Genomic DNA, 13,170 nt, shown 5'->3' on the forward strand with positions numbered 1-13,170 from the left:
CCTCTGTGGGTCCCCATGAAGCTTGTTATCACTCCAATCTGCAGGTCAGAGCGCATTTCCAGTTATTGCACAGCTATCAGAAGTGTTCTTCGATTGGAGCAATAACAAGCTTTAGGAAGACTTGGAGAGGGGCTGTGGGCCTCCTGGACCTTTTCTGAGGCCTGCAGATCTCCTCCAGGTAGGTAGACAAGCCCCTCCGTTCCTGCAGTGCCGCGATCACTGTGATGCTGTAGGGGCACATTCCCACTCCCAGTCTCTGCCCCTGCCAAAACTTACCAACAGTTCTTAAACCCTCAAAAAGCTGCCCTAGTGATAACAACCTGTTCATTTACAGACTATTCATATTTGAGAGTTTTGTCCATGATTACTAAGATGGATGGAGCAGGTCTGTAGTGTGTGTGTGTGTGTATGAGTGGGTGGATGTGTGATGAGTTAGACAAAAATCATTTTCATATTTATTACCTAAAATGCACAGGTGGAAGCAAATGCTAACAATTATCCTGTGATCGTAGTTTATACTACCAATTGTGCTTTGCTGACAAAATGAATGAATGAATAATCCATAATTTGCTGGGTTAAAAGGCAGCAGACACCCATCACCTATCTCTACGAATCTTCCTCTAACTCTTTTTGGATGCAAACTTAACCCCTTATGTTAGTGCTTTCCACACTGGCATAGTGTTGCCAATGGGACATGTGCTGCATCCTGCAGTTGGGTGTCACTCATGGAGGCCTCCTCAAAGTAAGGGAATGTTTGTTCCCTTACCTCTGAGCTGCATTGCCCTTATGTCAGTGCTGGAAAGCACTGTCATAAAGGGTTAGGACTGCACCTTTTGTCAGCCCTGAGTTCTTGTCGTGTAGTGGAATGGCTCAATGGCCCAATCTTATGGGCACACAGCAGTGCCAGAACTCATGTTTATAACTTTCACAAATGGTGACATTTTGTGTGGCCAGGCCTTTGCAGCAAGTGGCAGGTAACCACAGCCGCAAACCATGAGCACCAGTAGAAGTAAATGCCATGGATTGGTGGGAGGTGGGAGATGGACAGAATGGGGCAGGAAGGAAGGCAAATTGAGGTCGGAAGGGGGGCAATATCAATGGCAATGGCACTGCAGATACCCTATTCCCCTTCCCAGCCTTGATCCACCTTGCTGGGTCCATTCACCAGCCCTGAAAAACCCTAATAGTCTCTCTACACTGGGCAGGCTAGAGCTGCAATTGCGTTTTATTGCCCCTGCCCGACAAAAACTTGCCACAAATCAGGTCTGACAAAACATATGAGAGAAGTGCAAGAAACACTAGGATTGGATGGTTTAGAAAGGATGATGTTGGGATGCTCCATAAAAAATGAGTAAACAAAGGATGTAGGACCAAACTGAAAAACTAGTGTGGTAATTGGTCATTCAGACTTTGAACGGCTTCTTGATGCTGTGTTCACGCTTCTCAAATGCCCTTTCTATCAAACCTGCCTATAAGGAGCTTCTGATGTCGTATGGAAGCTGGCAGAAAAGCAGGAGCACACAGTGCAAAGTGGAAGAAAAAAAATCCTCAGAAAAACCTTCACTTTTGTAAAACGGGAAAAGTTACCAACACACTACAAAGCTAATCAAAAAGTCTACTGTAAGTTCTCTTCCAAAATAAACAAAAGTTACTTAGGAAGGGAGAAACGGTCCAATGTTTACTGGGGCATAAATCCATTCTTGAAAAAGGAAATCACAAACATGAGTTCTGTAAGTCACTTGTAAAGTGGTTATGTAAAATAGATGTAAAATTTTTGTTAGGGTGGGGGAAGTTTACATATGTAAAAGTAAAATATGTGAGATCCAAGCAAAGTGCCTGCAGTGCGGAATACTTTGTTGGTGACGGCCACAGGCAATTAAATCACAGGAGTAGATCAAATTTATGAAGTTTCTCAGTGACGTATCTGTGTTGTTAAGAAAGGAAAATTGTGCTGTAGTGTGTTAGTGTGTATTTCATTTCTGACACAGTGTAATAATGACCCTTCATATAGGGTTTTATATGCACCATTTCCTACATGTTTTGGACAGTGGAACCAATTTATAATGTAATGATTTTTCCATACATAATTTCTTTCTCATATTTTTATTACAACCTCCAAAATGTGAATTATTATTATTATTTTTTTTAAACAGAGTAGGAGTTTATCAAAGCCTTGGAAAGCAGCAGAAAAAAGTGTTTCATAAAAAAAATAATTAAAAAACACAACGCCCTAACCCCCCTTCCTTCTCGATAGATGTGTTTAAGCCCATTGAAATCACCTTTATGTTGACTTTGGTTCTAAATGTAAGTATTTTTGCAGTTCTTTTTTTTTTTTTTTGGCGGGATTTCTTTAGTTTTCAGAACAAGACAGAGATCCATTCTAATCAGTCCACTTTGATCTGAAACCCTGCATTTCAAATTGTCTAGAACTGTTTTGACATATCAACCTTTTGTGGATTAATTGTTCATTTTACCTTAATCATCTCCTTTACCCATAAGAAAAACTACAGTGATATTCTAGCCTACCACTCTCCTGTCTTTCACAGTTCCACACCATGCCCTTCTTTTTTTCAATCTAGAGCGGGGTGTCCAAAGTTTTTGCCAGGAGGGCCACATCATCTCTCTGACACTGTGTCGGGGGCCGGGGGAAAAAAGAATTAATTTATATTTCAAATTTGAATATATTTACATAAATGAATATATGAATGATGAACTTATATGAATGAATGAAGGTCTTGCAATAGCTCAAGGCCTATAAAAGGCCTTGCACAAAGCAAGGCTGACTTTTGCTTTGCTGCTGCTACTGCATCACAGACATGAAACAGCAAGCAGTGGAGGGAGCCCTCATCCCACAGCTCACATGAGAGGTCAAACAGTCGCCCACACACTGAGAGCAGTTGCGTCGGGCCAGCGCAGGCTCCAGCAAGTCTCTGGAGGACCAGAGGCTCATTGGAGACTGGGAGCTCCCTGAGGGCCACATTGGGAGTCCTCGAGGGCCACAAGTGGCCCCAGGGCCAGGGTTTAGGCACCCCTGATCTAGCGTGTGGGAGGAGCAAGCAATGAAAATTAATACTGGGCTGGAGAGGGACATGTGATGCGGGTGTGGCAGGTGAGACAGAACCACTGCATTGTAGTCAATGGAAAAGCACCACAGCTGCCTTGCCTGCTTATATTCGAGGAGACTCTCCTTACAACATTTTGGTTGCTTGCTTCTGTATCTTTTCCAATTCCACTATGTTTTTTTGTTTTTTGTTTTTTTTTGAGATGTGGCGATTAGAACTGGATTCAGTACTCCAGGAGTGCTCTTTTAGGACATAATCTTAACCAACTTTTCAGCAGTGAGGTAAGGGCAATGCAGCTCAAAGGTAAGGGAATAAACATTCCCTTACCTTGAGGAGGCCTCCATGACTGCCACCCAACAGCAGGATGCAGCACTTGCCCTATTGGCACAGCTATGTCAGTGCTGGAAAGTTGGTAACGATTTGGGTTTTAGTGTCTTATGTGAAAACTCTTACACATAGTGATGCCAGCTCAGATGACTCAGATCTAACACTGGGGGACTCATAATGCGCAATGCTTACCTGGAAGAAGAGCCCCATTTTGAACCCCATATACTTGGATGGGAGACTGCCTGGGAATACCAGGTGCTGTAGGCTTATGCCATAGTCTTTGCAGTGCTTTTTTTTTTTTTTGTAAAAACAACAACAACAACAAGGTACAGGAACTCACAAGTCACAATGGGGCTTACTCGCAGGAAAGTGTGGATAGGATTGTAGCCTGAGAGCCCAAGCCTATGCATGCCTACTCAGAAGGAAGTCCCATTATATTAAATGGGGCTTACTCCCAGGGAAGTGTGGACAAGATTGTAGCCTGAGTTCCCTTGGGATTAGACTGCCAACTTTTCCCACCAGCTCCTACTCCAGTGGTGTTTATCAGCAGGGTAAGCTTCAGCAGCTGGATTTCTGCATATCAACCTGCTGCTAAAGCTTTGCACGCTAGCAGCAGGTCGGTTTTGCTGGCTAGTTCACAGTGGCAACTGGTTGACCAGTAAGTGTGGGGCACTGGGGCTTCAGGCTGTGATCCTAGCCACACTTTCCTGGGAGTAAGCCCCATTGACTCTAATGGGACTTAGTTCTGAGTAGACATGCCTAGGATGGGGCTCTAAGGCTGCAATACTATCATCACTTTCCTGGGAGTAAGCCCCATTGACTATAATGGGCCTTACTTCTGAGTAGACATGCATAGGGTTGGGCTCTGAGGCTATAATCCTACCCACACTTTCCTGGGAGTTAGCCCCATTGACTAATGGGACTTACTTCTGAGTAGACATGCCTAGGACTTGGCTGGCAACTGATGCAGGAGGCAGAGACACTGATGGGAGGGGCTGAGCTGGCAGGATGACTCCCTCTGAAGCCTGCCCCCCTCCACCCTCCTCTCAGCTGCTCGCTGCTCATGGCTGCAGCTGAGAGGTCCCTATGCTGCTGCTATAGGCAGCTATAGGCATCCTATATATCCTGTATATCCTATAGGCAGCTGCTGGTCCCTATGCTGAGTATAATGGAAAGGGAGGTGAAAGTGGCATGGGGTGGGCAAGCGGGATCTACGATGTCCCGCTGGCCCACTGCGGGACTGTCCCAGGAGCAGCTGTGTTGAAGGAAGTCCCGTTGCCCCGCAACCGTTTCTGACTCATAAAGCGCCGTGATTGGCTCACCCCGCCCTGCCTCCCTCAACCCAGAGTCGAATCTCAACCTCCCAGCCGCCCGCAAACCCCAGGGTTCTGATTGGCTGAGAGAGGAAATGGGTGTGTCCATGAGAAGCACCGCCCTCCATGGAATTGCGAGTACCTCGTGGGGAGAGCATTGCAGGGCAGATCATGAGCCTCTTCTCTCTCCTTGTAGTCCTGTCTCGTCTTGATTGCTGCAGGCAGTAGATTGTAGTCCTATCTAAAAGGTGCCAAAACACCGTTCCGGTGCGTTCTATTAGAAAAAAAGGCCTGGTCTTTTGAGACTGAAGGTTGCCAACCATTCTTCTCTGACTTGTATTAACATCAAAGCCAGAGAAGAATTTTAGCTTATCTTCATCCCATCCTCCTGATCATCCACCCCTCTTCCTTTTAACCCCCCATTTAGTGGTGAGACTAGCAGAAGCCCTGGGAGAAGCCCTGGGCTGCCAGTGCATTTCCCTTGTGCCAGTCCCACTTGCTTACTTGCTGCCCAAGTTGGAGCAACCCATCATTTTCCCCCAGTATATCATGAGTTATGTAAACTAGGATTAAGAAAGTTGTGAGTTTGGGCCTTTACTTCAAAACATTTGAATTACTAGAAATGTTCTACTTCATAGATTCAGGGAACCAGATTTACTCTGGTTTAATGGACACAGAGGAAAATATGAACATATCAGTTTCATTTCCTCCTACATGCTCGCAGTGTCTGATGTATGCAGACTTTCCTTGGGGGCACATTATATATTTTCATTTTATGAGATTTTCTAGTTAATTGAGAAGGGAAAAGGCTATGCAGAACATATAGCAATGCATTATGCCGTGTGCACACAGATACACACATATTGTCAACAGTTCTCTGACCAAATGGAAATAGCAGAGAGCAAGGAGCATTGGCAGAGCAGCTTTGGAAGGGTAAAAGGATTGCAGTTATTTTCTGCAACTGTAGTTGTTCAGTCCACAAAGATAAGCAACTCAAGTAGCACCGCTCTGTAAGCACCACTCTCTCAGAAGAGTGGGCAAGCTGTGCATTATAGAATCAAAGTTACTTGCCAAATAGCAAGCAACATATTTGGAAAATGCAATAGAACGTATATTTTCTATATGTTCATTAAAATAAGATTCCAAATACTACAAGTTCTTTCCATTCTAAGAAACTCTACAATTGCGTTTGCAATTCGGTGCAATATGAGGCTGCAGTCCTAGGTACACTAATCTGAGAGTAAGTCCCATTGAACTCAGCAGTACTTACTTCAGAGTAACCATGCGTAGGATTGCAGTATACCACTGTGATATGGGGAATTACCAGAATGTGTCCTATGAAGTCAGCCTCCAGAGTTATTCACCATGGGAACCCCATATGGTCCTCGGTAGCCACAGCGAATCTGTTCTTGAACCACCCGTGGATACCAAAATTTGTGGATAAATAAATCTGCAGAGAGGGGCATCAGAGGACCTCTGGGCATGACCAGAAGTGCCTTGCAGTCATGTCCAGAGGCGTTCCGACGTGTGGGGAGGCCTCTGATGCCTCAGAAGGCTCTCGGAGGCTTTTGAGAGGCACTTCTGATTTTTCAACAAACCCAGAGTGCTTCCCAGAAACCTCTGGGAGGCCTTCAGAGGCTAGCAGAAGCCATGCCTGGCCTCCCCGTGTCTCAGGACACCTCCCAGAGGCTTCAGAAAGGCACTTCCAATTTTCACCAAAAACCAGAAGTGTCTTTTTGACACTTCTGGTTTTTGGTGAAAATTGGAAGTGCCTTTTTGACACTTCTGGGAGACCTTCTGAGGCATGGGCAGGCTCTCCCCACACCTCAGAACACATCTCGGATGCTACCAGAAGGTCAGGTGAGGCTTTCCAGCATGGTTCCAGCATGGTCCCTGCACTGAGTCAAATCCATGTGTTCCAAACCCACAGATAAGGAAGCCCATTGTACTCTGTGCTACTTGAAGGAAGGAATGGATGAATGAGCTCCTTCCACACTATAGCTGTGATAAAAATAGATATGCTACTAGATCTGGTTGCTAACATCTCCCCTCCGACTGGTCTGAGGTTTCTAGGAATTGGCATTCAGTTCCAGATGACCTGAAGATTTTGTCAGGTCTCTTTGACTTAATAACATTCTGTCATGTTTGGAAAAAGAATCCCAGGAAAAATTTCTGCTGGATTTGGCCACTCCATCAGTGATAGAAGATACACTATTTCCCCTGCTAAAAGGCATTGTAGTTTGAGTGGTGGTGGGAATGCAATAACCCTTGAACAGAAGTATTAACAACAACAACAAAATTCTGGTTCTTGTTCAAGAGTTGAGGAACAACTGCACAATGATTGCCAAACATTGTCTGGAAAGGCTCCGAAATACAAGAGTCATCACATTTGCTTCATGCCCTGGCTGACCCATGCAGAGACCTTTATCTGTTTGTTTTTAGCCTATCAAGGATGCAGTCCAAATGACGTTTGCGTGTACAAAAATCTCCTTGACTTTGGGGGCTAAGGCGTGAGTAATTAGATGCAGCTTTAAACTGTCAGCTTGTTACAGAATGAGCTGAGTTATCCTGAAGGCCTATGAATGTTCTACACAATGGTTTCCTACAGCACAAATAGGATCAGCCATATGAAATATCTGAGAACCAATTCAAACATTGCTTTTGGCCATTTTCTTCATACATGGGAGTCCCCTTCTCACTTGAGTAGCTGAAAGAGCAAACAGGGGGCTCATAGATCTCAGCTGTCTCAAACTCCAGAGTTTTTAAAAAAATGCACCTTCTCCAGAGTCTCCAGTATTTTCTACTACAAAAAATGCAGGCACAATATATCAAGAGACGACTGTTCTCAACCAAACTCTTTCCCTTTTATGTCATGCCTTCAATGCACATTGGGCTATGCACAGTGATTTATGCACAGGAAATGGAGAATATGACATCTTGTTTGTGTGTTTATGTGTGTGTAATATCTTTAATATGAAGCTAGTTGCCACTTAATTTTAAAGGGCAAAGACCTTCATTCAGTGTGTGTTGTATACAATTTACGAGTCTCCATTTTCCCAGACGCATAGCCCACTCCCGGTGCAACACCCGGGTGACTAGCATTCCTTTTTAATTTAATTTCCTTTCATAAATAGTTTCATTAAAGATCAGTTATTCAGGCTGAGAAAATATTATGTGCATAGGGAACGTCTAAGGGCTTGTGGCTTACCCCTGAGTAATGGGGTCCATCACTCAGTATTAGCCAAAGTGTGAACACAGCCACTCAGAGGCAATTGATGCTGTAATCCTTAGCTGATTTACACCTTGGAACTGTGGTCTGAAGTAATCTTTGCTACCCACCTCTCTTTCCTAGGATATGGAAGCCAAGCCTGTGTTCCTCTCCTAGTTCTCTGGGTAAGCAAGTACACACTTGAAGGGCAATTTTATTTACAAGCCATCAGAGTGTGGGCAGAAGCAGCTATGTACGAACAGATGCAACAGAGATGTTTTCTGTTTAGAAAAGGAGCATCAACGCAATAAATAAATGTTAAGCATGTCAGCAAAGTACCAACTCCAAACGATGAAAAAATGACCCAAGAGTTGCACAAGAATAACTCTTAGACACAAACGGTCTGTTGCTGGATTACCATTTGGATTACAGGCATGTGTTGCTTATCAAACTTTCCGCTTAAGGATGGGCTGCATGTACAAAGGTGGTCAAAGTGCAACAAAGAGGCTCTTAATGAGGCAGTCAGGCCTCTCATAGCCTGCAGCAGAGTGTCTGTTTATACAACAAAGAGGCTCTTAATGCAAAGAAGAGGCCATCTATCTCCAGTGGCCTGTGTAGTCAGCTGGTGTCTGGCAGGGAGTATCTGTTTATACAACAAAGGCACTAGATTGGGCCTAATGTTAGCTTAACGACCTACACATAATAACAGGGATTGAAGAATGCATCCCCATCATTCAGTGGTGCACACCTGTAATCAAAAAGCAGTGCAAAATTGCATGCTTGAATGCTCCCACAAAAACAGGATTGGGAGACTGGATAGGAGTGGCTTTCTTAAGGGATTGTGCAGAGCATCCAAGATTTTCCTGTCAAGATGACTCATACAAGCAACCCAAGTTACCTTAAGGTATTTAGATAGATTCTTTCTCTCCCCTCCCCCCACAAATATCCTTGCGATAACTCAAAGAAACCATACCCTTTTTCAACATCATTGGTCATCAAGATAGAAACTGGTTTTCACCTTACACAGTATTTTTAAAATACATGTTAAAAACGCAACATGTACTCAATATTCCTCAAAATGCAAGTACTGTGCTACAAGATGGATAGCAGCGATCCTGGTTAAAGTATCAGGTTGGGTGATTCTGATATGTTGAACAATATCAGATGTCTTTTTGCGCAGTTATGGAAGTGACACCCCTTCTCTCACGTTGGGACTCCATTGCATACTTGTGCATGTGGCATTTGTCCAATTTCAAATACCAGCATTTTGGACAACTCCTCCCCCAACATGTGCATGATCTGGTGACCAAGTTTCATTGTGTAACAGGAGGGGGAAGGATGGGCACAGCCAAAGCACATCAAGTGTGCACATTTTGTCCCTCTTTCCTCTTCAGTAGTCCTTGTGGCTTTAGGGCCCAATATCTTCCTCACAGTGGAAGAAGCAGTGTCTCCTGTATATTTTCAATGTCACTATACAAATAGGACAAGCAGGCCAGGGGGAAGGCTCACTCTTTTGATCACTTCGACCATTGGCATAAGAAACACTATTTTCTTTATAACAGTGTAGAACTCGTACATATGATCATGGCTGTTGCTCCAAGTTTCTTTTTGTGTTCACCTTTTGTGGCTTTCCTATTCTGAACAGTTAATGAGACCTCATGTAGCTTTTCCCAGTGGTCAATTCATGGTGATAAGTTTTCAGTCTATCCTTAATGGTGCCAGTATTTTCTTACATTCAAATGCATTATGTCCTTCAGAAAATTAATCTGTGTTGCCTCTAAATGTTAATGTGTTCCATGTGCACTGTGTGAAGAGCTTGTTTGTTTGAGCACATTCCCTGTTCATTGAAATCACTCAGGCTTCTAATCCTGGTTTGTCTAATGTACGGAGGGCAATTGCAAGCAAAACCCATTATGAACTTCGAATAGGTATGAATGTGGAAACAGATGTTCATGTGCATAATGGTGATTTCACACTTGGTATTCTGGTTGCATTGCCATATATGATATCTACTGAAGATATCTATGAAGATACATATATGATATCTACTGGCCTTTCTATCTAGATCCTAAAAGTTTCAAATATGTACTGTTGGCAGTGTTTTTGCAGTCTCTGTTTTCTGAAAGTCCTTGCAAAATTTTTAGTTACTAGTAATGTGGGTGCACATGAGGTGTGGTTACCTGAAACAAAAGTCACGGAGCTGGTTATCTTTTGAATCTCCCACAGATGGTCCATTCCTTGGGCAGGGTGAAGCAGCTGCCTCAAGCATTGGGCTGGAGAAAGGCAGTGTCCCACCTGCCTGCTGGCTGGCTGTCAATCACTTCCACCTGGCTGCTTGCTCACTCTTTTGATCACCTGGCTAGGAGAGGAAGCCAGGCCAAGAGAAAGCTCTCTCAGTCTAGCTTTTTTTTCAGTCCTCCATAGCTGAAGGAACAAGCAAGTGGCAAGTCAATAGGGGAACTCAAGCATACCCCTTCGTCCATCACTGCTGTGTCAAAAAAAAAAAAAGTGGGAATAATGGTGGTGACTGCTCCATTCAGTTTCCCTTTTCTGATCTCCATCCTGCATTGTGGGAATGGAACTGAGATGGAGGAGGTGGAGGGAGAAGTTAGGGGTTGTATGGTCACAGCATGCTATATTTTAAAGGGGCAGTACCTTAAGAGCTACTTCAGGCTGAACCCTGATCCCATAAACATTCCGGAGTTTGCGGCAGATTCTGGAGGTCCAGATTATGTTGGCAAACCTATCACATTCAGAGGTGTTCAGAAGCTTTGTGGGTGAGGTAGGCTGTGCCAAGAGGATGGCTGCATCAGGAAAATCTTCTTGAGTGAACCCGTTAACTCTTGAGTGAACCCACTTAATTTCAGTAAGTCTCTTATCAGTTTTGGTCAAGTTCCATCATGAAAAAAAATCAATTCTATATCCATTTCTGTCTGGAGCAGAATATTGTGTCATTTCTGTTACTTATAGTTAGTAATGAGTCCTTTTCACCATACACTTTGATAACTAAACATGCACATGTGCAAATTGCACAACTGTGTATGTCAGCATTGCCTCCCTTGCCCTGCAATCCTATGTATTGCACAGCAATCCTATGCAAGTATACTCAGCTGAAAATCCCATTGAGCTCAATGAAGACAGGCAGCCCAATCTTTTTGGGCCCTTATAGCGAAGGATCTCCCAATCCACTGCAGTAAGTGCCTTTGCAGCACCGCAAAAGGCATGCCACTGTTGTGAGCTGCAGGACCACTGGCACAAATGGCTGGAGGCCCTGCATGTGCACTAATGGCCCAAGTAAGCTGCACCAGAGCAGGTAAGGGAGTGGCGAGGATGGTGTGTAGGCAGTTTGGGGGTGGGTTGGCATGGGGAACAGCTGGGCAAGGAGCAAGAGGGGCTGGATCTTGACAGTAGTCATGCACGCCAATATCCTATCCCTCTTTTCTGGTCTGCACCTTCCCCCCTAAGGCTAAATAACTTGAGCATTGACCAATTTTTATTATTATTTTTTTATTTTCCAGAAACAACTATAAACAAATAAACAGAACACATAACACAAAAAACATAACACACTTCACTACACAAAAAACACAAAGGGTGCAGGAAATCATATATCATTATCATATATCACTAAAACTAATAAATCATTACATATCTTGATCAATTCCTCTTCTAAATTTGCCTCTTAATATCATTTTTCATTCATCATACATGTATCATATCATAGATCAAATTACTCGGTCCACGCCAGGGCATACACAAACGGAATGACACTTACTTAAGTCTTTCAACGTCTTTCCCTGCAAGGGCCTTCAGCTTGATTCAAAATGCATTCTTCACCATTGCTGCCAAGATGGCGGAATCTCCTGGGAAAGCCTCCTGGCTGGGCTTTATCTCCTCAGGAATCATGTCATCACATGGAGGAGTTTGTCTCTCCTGACAAACAATCCTCGGACCTCCTTGGATCAGCGGTTTTTGGGGAAAAAGCAGAGTGCCTTTCAAGAACCTGAGAGAGGCACGTCTGTTCAGCTGCTGGCTGGCCCCTTCCCCCCCCCCCAAGAAGACCAATTGTCAGCCAGGTGATGCCCCAACTATAGGATGTAGCATGTGCTCCATTGGTGCTGCTGCATCATATAAACTGGTGGGCTGCAATCATTACTGCATACTTACTTGGATATAAGCCTCATTGAACTCAGTGTGACTTTGGAGTAGATGTGCATAGGATTGCCCTGTTAGTCTGAGGTAAGTGTATCCAAGGTAAGTGTGTAAGGGCGCAATCCAAACTGCGCCTTGGGCTGACGCAAGTCCTTTGCGCTGGCCCGGGAGAGTCACAAATGTGCCATAAGACACATTTGCACCTCCTTACGAGGAGGCCACGTTGGCGCATCCAGATATACCAACACACAGAGGCTGAATCCAGCCTCTGTGGCAGCTTCCCCACCGAGTCTTGCATCGGCCCGGCTGGGTCAATACAAGAGGAAAAGGTAGGCGTGGGGGAGGTGGGGAGGAGGCGAGAGGGAGGCATTCCTGGGCAGGGGGACGATGGGCGGTGGGCGGTCCTGGGGGTGGGCAGGGAGTGAGAAGCGGTGCTTGGATCCAGCAGTTATGCCGGATCCCAACTCCCATTCCCGGGGAGAACAGAGTGGCTTCAAGCTGCTCCACTCTCCTCAGACATGCGCCACCTCTGGAGGTGGCACAAGTCTGAGTAGATCCATAGGGGCCAGCAGCCCTTACCTGGAAGTAAGGGGAAATGTTTCCTCTTACCTCTTGCTGAGCTGCTTCTGGCTACTATCCTGCATTGTATACAGTGCAAGCCTCCTGGCTTGCCTGTTCCAGTGCAGGATAGGATTGCGCCCTAAGATTTCAGACTTAGATATACCTGTAGGCATATGTATGTTCATTGTCACTTATGTTCATATATTACTACTGATTGTGCTACTATAGACCTTAATCGTTTTGGTCCAAGTATTATCTTGCAATAACAGAACCTTAGGGCTCAGTTCTATCCAATGATCCAGCACTGATGCAGCCATGCTAATAGGGTGTGCACTGCACCCTATGGTGGAGGAGCAGTCATGGATGCCTCCTCAAGGTAAGGGAATGTTTGTTTCCTTCCCTTGGGGCTGCATTGCGACTGCATTAGTCCTGGAAATTTGGATAGGATTGGGCCCCTAATTAGTTTGTTCTGTGTGGGGTTGTTAGCATTCAGCTGTCTCCTCTGTGAATAATTTACAGATCCCTCTAGATGGTCTTTTGTTCCTGT

At 44.6% G+C, this 13,170-nt stretch overlaps 1 protein-coding gene across 1 annotated transcript in view; it reads left to right on the forward strand.

Moving 5' to 3' along the window:
* Positions 1-13,170, forward strand: part of TRABD2B (TraB domain containing 2B) — a 326,126-nt gene that overhangs the window by 136,991 nt on the left and 175,965 nt on the right. The gene's annotated exons all lie outside the window — the stretch shown is intronic.

Source organism: Tiliqua scincoides, chromosome 4 (genome assembly GCF_035046505.1).
Source record: "Tiliqua scincoides isolate rTilSci1 chromosome 4, rTilSci1.hap2, whole genome shotgun sequence".
In the NCBI taxonomy this organism is placed as follows: Eukaryota; Metazoa; Chordata; class Lepidosauria; order Squamata; family Scincidae; genus Tiliqua; species Tiliqua scincoides.